The following is an 8,619-nucleotide window of genomic DNA, read 5'->3' as shown; positions in this document are numbered from 1 at the left end:
TAACCAGTGGCGGATTTGGGGAGAGAGACGCACCCCCCCCCCCCCTCCCCTAGAATTTGCAGAGTATATCGTGCATGGTATCTTGTTTAGAAAAATGTACTAAACGATAAAAGAAGAACTTCCGGAGAAATAAATGACAAAATCTTTCGATTTCTTGAATTACTTTATTGGAAGAACTTAATTTTTCCAAAAAAACTTAAAATTTGCGTCATTTATTAATTTCACCTTATAAAAAATTATAGAAAATAGTACAAATCACTAAATAGGAGACATATTCCAAGCCCTATAAAATCTGTAAAATCGATCCAGGGGCGTCCGGGGGATTCGCCCCCTAGGCCCCTACCAGGGCTTCGCCCTGGACCCACTGCCTCATAGCGGTACCCCCTGTAACCATAATTCCTGGATAAAGTGAGTTCATCTTCCATTTTGTTACAGGGACTGGTTTAAAGCATTCTAATTTTGCAAAGAAATGAAATTAACTTTTAGGCACATTTAATCTTCATAATTTAATCTACATAAAGAATACACGACCCAGGTCTGTCTATAAAACATGTCTATAATTATTTTCATAGTAACAACCTGTTTTATAAGTACCAAGCTGGTTTTTTGCCTGGTCACTCTACAGTTTACCAGCTTATTGAAACATCACAGTATAGTGAAGAATATTGATGGTGGTAGATCATGTTGTATGGTTGTTGTTTTTTGTGTGATCTCTCTAAAGCTTTTGACAGGGTTTGGCATAAGGGACTTCTTTTTAAATTACAAAAATATGGAATATGTGAAAATCTTTTTCAATGATTTAAAAGTTATTTGTGTAATAGACGTCAGAAAATGATGTATAAGGATTTGTTATCATCCAGTTTAACTATCAATGCTGGAGTGCCTCAAGGATCTGTACTGGGACCGCTCTTGTTTTTAATCTATGATAATGATGTAGCACAAAATATGTTATCGTTTTGTAGATTGTACGCAGATGATAATTCAATATGCAGATAAAAATATATGTAATATAGAAAATGTTATGAATCATAATCTCAAAATTCTTGAAGAATGGTCAAATAACTGGCTTTTGAAATTTAATCCTAATAAAACTAAAGTTTTATTTTTTACCAAGGCAAAGCATAATGAAATTCCAAAACTGCTTTTTTCAAAATTGTCAATTAGAAATCATTTCTTCCTACAAACATCTTGGTCTCACTTTTTCCAATGATTTAAAATGGTCTGTGTATATCAATGATATTGTAAACAATGCGTATAAAAAACTAGGACTTCTAAGGAAACTCAAATTCACTTTATGTAGAAACAAACTATCTAAATTGTATATGACTTTTGTCAGACCTACACTAGAATATGCTTCAGTCGTATAGGATGGATGTTCTTCTGCAGAAATTGAAAAGTTAGAAAAAGTACAGCTCCATGCAGCTAGAATTGTAACGGGACTGCCAATTCTTGCATCCAAAGAATCATTATATTTAGAAACGGGTTGGGAAGCACTAAGTAAAAGACGGGAAATCACAAAATTAATGACAATGTATAAAATTCACTTCAATCTTGTACCACAATATTTAGGTGATATCATTGATAATTTTCGAAAGGATACATCACGCTACAATACTCGATACGAATATGACTATATACCTCCTAGAACTAAGCAAGAAACATATAACAAATAATTTTTTCCAGATGCCATTCGCAAATGGAACTCTTTAGCAAACGAAGCAAAGAAAACAACCTCTTTCTGTCAGTTCCGTCGAAACATTTCTAATAATATCAATATTTCAATAGTGCCTAAACATTTTCTTCTTGGCAAAAGAATAGTAAATATAATTCATACTAAATTAAGACATAACTGTTTGCTGAACTATGATTTACACCGAAAAAACATTGTCAATTCTCCTAACTGTCATTGTGGTATGAGAGAAGATGCATATCATTTTTTTTTCTTTGTTTGGAAAAGATTTTCAGTAGTATATAAGAAATGTTATGTTTAAAGGACACATCTCGTGTTTTCAAAATATACAGAATTATATGCCTTTTGTCTTCCTTATGCTTATAGAAATTAATTGTAATAGTTCGTTCGTTGAAGTATTGCGATAATTAGCCAAAATACGGACTTAAATCTAAGCCCTAATTTCAAAAAGCCTAGTTAATTAGATAGGTAGTCACGTGGTACAGTGACGTCATATGCGACCTTCGTCAATCAACTTGTTGTAAAGTAGTGTTAGATATGTTTAAAAACTCGGGGTTTAGGGGCCTAATTTATTTACCATGGATAACATTTATTTCGATGTAGACAAATTTCCCGGGTCTTATATCTTTTAGCCACCAGTGCATACAAATAGCGACCCGAATGTAGCGAGGAAAGCGGGTATGAAATCTGCATTTTGCGAGTAAATGATGTTTACATGGGATCACTGTCTAAACACTATTTGGTAATGCCATTTCTGTAAACAACTGTAATTAGCGTTGTTGCTTTTCTAAAATAAACAGTGCAATTATTATTAAATTTATTTTTTGAGGAGTTAGATAGGCCTAAATTATGATACGATTACGTATCATGGACAACTAGGCTTACTGTCACGGGTGCATTTCGAAAAAAATAATAATAATAATGATCAAACTTATTGTGAAAATCACAATACTTTTAAATTATTTTATTCAAGCAATTTTATTAATCATTATTATTTTTTATCTACATGTTGTTACTTAGGAAGTAGGAGCGCGGTGTGCTGTTGTTACGTACACGCGTTCCTTAAAAAAAATGAAAAGCATTATAATTCAATTCAAAGTTGGGAAATATCATTTTATTATTTATAATTGAAAGTTCAATTATCTTTTATCTTTAAATTTCTTTTTTTAAACTACCAGTTGGTAGACACTGCTAGCAAAGTTCTGCCTATATGTTGTTACAAGGTGAAGGTCAGTTGGTGCGAGTGTGTATTGAATTTGAGAGCAGAACGGAAAGCATATGCTGTAGGCCTATATATGTAACAGTGCGTAGCTTCGATAGAACCATTTTCTCGCAGTTTATCTACGTCTTTGTCCAAGTGCTTGTTTGAAAAGGTACAGGGACAAATTCTACTGGGGTTTTTATGGCAAAGTCGTTGTGCCGACAAAAAAATATTCACGTCTTGTCCCTCATACCTTCCTTCGAAAATTGAAAAAAACACAGTCCAAATCCTCTCTACTGACAGCAAGTACACCCTTAAACAGCACAAAACACCCTAATGCAGTGTTATTTACAAGCCGTTAATGTGATAATTGTTTGTTTGTCAATTAAATCTAATCTGTTTATGAAATTGCTAACAACTGTTTTCAAATCTTCTCGCTCGAGGTCGCATATGACGTCACAGATAATGGCGCGTAAAATATCGAAGAAAATATGCATATCGCAAGAATTTCATCGCTTTCAAACTAGAAAACTACGCAAACTGTTTCATTTAAAACACATGTAAAGTAGTTTTAGGCATGAAATGAATTAATTTTGCTGAAAAAATTGAAAAGTTTAAAAACATGCGATGTGTCCTTTAACGAACTTTTTCAAATACAAGAATTATCTATTATTGATACACGGATTTTACTTTGGGGCAGTGACAATTTGGGGTATGAAACTAACAGCAAATTTTTTAATGCTGTTCAAAAATTTATACTTAATTCAGACAAATTTTTATGATAGTAATTCACTTTATGCTAAATGTACATGTATTTATTTTATCTATACATATGTTTTATGACAATTGTTATCAATTAATCTAAGGTGAGAACCTCGTAAGTTGTAAGAACTTGTGTTCAAACCTGTTGTATATTATACATGTATATGCAATAAAATATGTTCAAACCAAACCAGTTCTGTATAAATCATAAAATTTGACGTGGAATTATTTGCAACTTTAAATGTCAGTTTATAAAAACGAGTGCGAATTAGCATATATATAATCAATTGCAGATTAATTATCTAAATCAGGCGCGTAGCTGCCTATACGCAAGTACGCAATTGCGTACACATCATATTTAGACAGACAGAGAGAGAGAGAGAGAGAGATCTGTAGTTAAAATATTTGTGCCTTTTAACAACTTTGCGTTGTATAGTTCTGATTTATAATTTAATCAACATTATAATGCCCATTTAATTAAATTTCGTCCTTTTTCAATTTCAAATTATCAACTATGCACTAAAATTAAAGACCATGAAAAAAATAAAAAATAAAAACAAAAACAAAAAACATTGATTTCATTCATAAAACCCAGGAGCTTCCAGGACCTCAAGACGGTCACCAGACCCATTGACGTTCTTTGCGTACACTTCATTTTCTTTCTGGCTACGCGCCTGTAAATCAAAATGAATATATAAAAAAAAAAAAAAAATGTTTTAAACTGATAAATGCGCACTTTTTTTTTTTAAATGACCTTTAATTCTGAAACAAAGTTCAACACACAGGCAATCGACGTTTTAAATATCTATAATAATAAAATTGTCTTCCTGTAAACATATGTTTACAGGAAGACAATTTTTTTAATTATAGACATCCAAAACGTCGAGTGCCTGTGGTTCAACATACAATTTCAAGAACACTTTGAGGTTATACAACTGAATGACGTCAACGCAATTTCGTAATGGATTTCTATAAATGTTTAGAAATTTCAGCAGATCATTCATGGTTAACTTCACCACTAAAGTGATGTGAACATTCATTCGAGTGTTTTACATAAGTAGTGTTAATACATGTACGTGTGATTTAAAATACATCAGAAGAAATCATTGCCAAAGATAAGTCCCAGTTTCTCTGCATTTTACTAAAATCACTCCATTTTCATTATGTGGCCATGGGAATCTGTGTGAACTCTGCATGCTTGAATATTTTTGCACTATTATCAAGTGTAAATCAATGCATTTCTAGAAGTGGATCAAGAAATTGTTAAAGAGTAGAGGCGGTTGTGGCCCAAGATGGCATCCAAAAGGGGGATTGCAGACCGCAACATTTTCAATTTTATTTAAAAAACACCGAAGGAGGGCTGCAACCAACCACCCCACCCCCTATAGATCCGCTTTTAGTCCCCCTCCCCCAATATTCCCTGCTATTTTTTGATAATTTATACATATGTAAGTGTATAACACCACAACTGCATTAAAGACGATTGACCAAAAACTTCATGGAAAACCTACGGTTACCTATTATACATTCACAACACACACAGTCTGCTATCTATGGAAATGAATTCTAAAAGAAATTTTCCCAAAATTAGTTCAGTTAGTTTTGAATAAACAGAGTTAATATGAATATATGCCAGACTGGCAGACATCTGATAGACGTTGGTTAGATATAATCCCTTAAGGATATGACCAGACAGATGGAAAGACAGTACAATAATGAATATCATGTAAAAAGCAAGATTATATTGTATGGGGAAAATACACTTTAATTTCACACATTCCAGTGATGTTCACACAACATTTTTACTTCATTAAGCGTGTGGTGTAACTCCTGTTCTTACTGAAACACATGGAAATTGTCAGATGGAACATAGAGACATAGATTTACAGATTTTAACATTCAAACTTCAACAAATTGTATCACTTTAAAAAAAACAACAAAAAACAACAAAACTTTGCACCACAGCCTGATGACACCTAAGATATAAAGTTAACCCAATAATATTCAGACCTGTCATCAAATTACAAGCCTCTACATCCATTTCATATTTCCTTTCTTGGCAGAGTATTCATACACTGCCTTTATGCTGGTGATTTTCTTGAAAACATATCATTGTCAAAACCTTATCACAGGTGGTCTTAAAAACACATAATACTAAACAATAAAAGTAACAAAAAAATAATAAAATACTGTACTACAACAGATATATATATAGGTAGATACATTTATATTGGTGGTTTTTTACAGAACAGAATGAAATAACAGTATACAGTAAAGAAAAGACTAGGAAACTTGAAAATGATAGTAGTAGTATACTATCATAAAGGGAACAGATGCATTAAATTAATGCACACATCATCATGCACTGAAACATAGAGAGAGAATCTGAAAAGTAAATTATGAAACATTAGATTTTAAACTTACAATGTAATATAATACATGGCGCATTAAAATGCACACACTTTTAATATCTGTGTCAGGACTGGCAAATAATGCATCATATCTATAATCTTTACAAGTATTTTACATCTCTGTAAATCATATTTCTGTTATAATGAGAACTGCAAAATCTTACATTTATATCCGGCAGTTAAAATACATCAGATCTGCACTGATTATCATAATATAGGTACATACTTAAAACAAAATATGCAGCATCAAATACTTCTAATAAGATAAAGAACTTCACATTCATCCCATTCATGGGGCAATTTGCCAAAAACAATACAAACTTCTTCCATGCACCAATGGAAAATGTTCCTATTAATGAATTAGCATTATGTCTCTGTGAGTTGGAAGACTTCTGGTTTGTAGCTGGCTTGACTCTGTGACTGTTCTCTTTCTTTATCCTGTCTGGCTTCTTCCTCAAGCTGTCTTTCTTTGTCATACTTGCTATCATCATGAACCATTGTTCTCCTAAGGGGATCCCTGTAGGGGTGCATGTGAAACACAAAGGTCTCCCAGTTTACATTTCCTAGTCCGATTTGTTTGATTTCTGACATCTTTCTTTCTATATATGAAACTGGATCATCTGGTCTCTCCAGCATTAGACAGCTCAACAGACTCTCGAACATCTGAGGTATTCTGTGGGCGGCAAGATACTGTTTGGCTTGCTCGCGTGTTCCTGCCATTTTCATATGATCGGTGCCTGTAATATCAAATGCATGGATTTTGAAACTACATAAAGAAATATGATTGATAAAACTGTTTTACATATTACCTGTAAGTAAGTTTTAGTCATAATGCTAGGGGCTAACAAAGACGTTTAATAGAACACAAAGGAAACTGAGAAAATTCGGTCGAACAAAGGAATGCGGACGCAAAAAACTATGAGAGGAATTCAAAATATCAGAAGTAGACAATTAACATTTTTGATGGATTTCTAATCATGAATGAACGCAGAAAATCTTACCCTAAATTTTAACCTTCACTAACAAAAACGGGAAATGGTCATTGTTCTTCTTCTTGACGCCACGGTTACTATGGAGCATAGGATTCCGAACCCGATATCAAATCAATGTCGGAAGACGTTAAGTTATACAATTAAATTGTACCTAGAGGCATACTGATGGGGAAATCATAAAAAGTCAGATCAAATTATTATTTGTCATATTCTTTTGAATTCTGTAAATACCATGCTCTGTTGACAGAAAGGGGTGTAACCCCCCCCCCCCCCCCCCCCCCCCCCCCCCCCCCCCCCCAGGGCTACGTACGGCCCCCTTCAATCTGCTTTTAAAATTAGAACTGTGCAATATAGAATAGATATTTCTACTTTAAAATAGAGCCCAAACAGCTGGTATAATGAGAATGCTACATACATGTAAATGGAAAGAAAACCAAAAGACATAGTTATCATAAATTGAGACAAAGTGACGTACTATTTTGATAGTGAGAGAGATTTTCTTTGAACAAATTAATTTATGTAACAGCTTGAGCAGTAGAGGGAAGGAGCCATTGCACATACATCATACGGAGTTAATTTTGAAAGTAAACAAAATGGAGCTCTTTTAAGATTGAATAACTTTTTAAACAAGACCTTTTCTTTATCAGATAAATAAGTAAAGTTATTCACTTTTTTAAAAATGTACAAGTTTAAAAAGGTATGTGCAATTTCCATATGCAAATAATGATAATTATTCATGATCAGTCATTGAATTATCATTTGTATTAAGTATGATTGATTGATTTGCGAACTGCGCAACCGTGAACGGAGAATAGACTGAAGTCAAATTTTCAACTTCATATCATATTGAGATATATAAGTCGATGAAATTGAAGTTAAAAGATTTTCAATGATTCAAATGTCAATAAAGTATTTGTGCAATGTTGGCTCTGACTAAAGTCCATTCTCAGTTTGTGATCATGAAGCCTAGTCTGGAGTTTATAAAACTCTTTTGAGCACGTTTTCCCACTCAAACTCGCACGTTTTCCCACTCAAACTCGCACGTTTTCCTACTCAAACTCGCACGTTTTCCCACTCAAACTCGCACCCCTACTCAAACTCGCACGTTTTCCCACTCAAACTCTCACGTTTTCCTACTCAAACTCGCACGTTTTCCTACTCAAACTCGCACGTTTTCCCCACTCAAACTCGCACGTTTTCCCACTCAAACTCGCACGTTTTCCTACTCAAACTCGCATGTTTTCCCACTCAAACTCGCACGTTTTCCTACTCAAACTCGCACGTTTTCCCACTCAAACTCGCACGTTTTCCCACTCAAACTCGCACGTTTTCGCACTTAAACTCGCACGTTTTCCTACTCAAACTCGCACGTTTTTCCACTCAAACTCGCACGTTTTCCTACTCAAACTCGCACGTTTTCCCACTCAAACTCGCACGTTTTAGTACTCAAACTCGCATGTTTTCCCGCTCAAACTCGCACCCCTACTCAAACTCGCACGTTTTCCCACTCAAACTCGCACGTTTTCCTACTCAAACTCGCACGTTTTCCCACTCAAACTCGCA

At 34.0% G+C, this 8,619-nt stretch overlaps 1 long non-coding RNA gene across 1 annotated transcript; it reads right to left on the bottom strand.

Annotated features, from left to right (window-relative positions):
* Positions 1-5,397: 5,397 nt before the first annotated feature.
* LOC130053230 (uncharacterized) lies at positions 5,398-7,230 on the bottom strand. The gene is made up of 2 exons (XR_008801759.1): positions 7,066-7,230; positions 5,398-6,801 (listed from the first exon to the last, which is right to left on the bottom strand). It is a non-coding gene; the product is annotated as an uncharacterized LOC130053230 (long non-coding RNA).
* Between the last annotated feature and the right edge of the window lie 1,389 nt (positions 7,231-8,619).

This window comes from Ostrea edulis, chromosome 3, assembly GCF_947568905.1.
Source record: "Ostrea edulis chromosome 3, xbOstEdul1.1, whole genome shotgun sequence".
Taxonomy (NCBI): Eukaryota; Metazoa; Mollusca; class Bivalvia; order Ostreida; family Ostreidae; genus Ostrea; species Ostrea edulis.
This window is presented reverse-complemented; position numbering and strand designations above follow the sequence as displayed.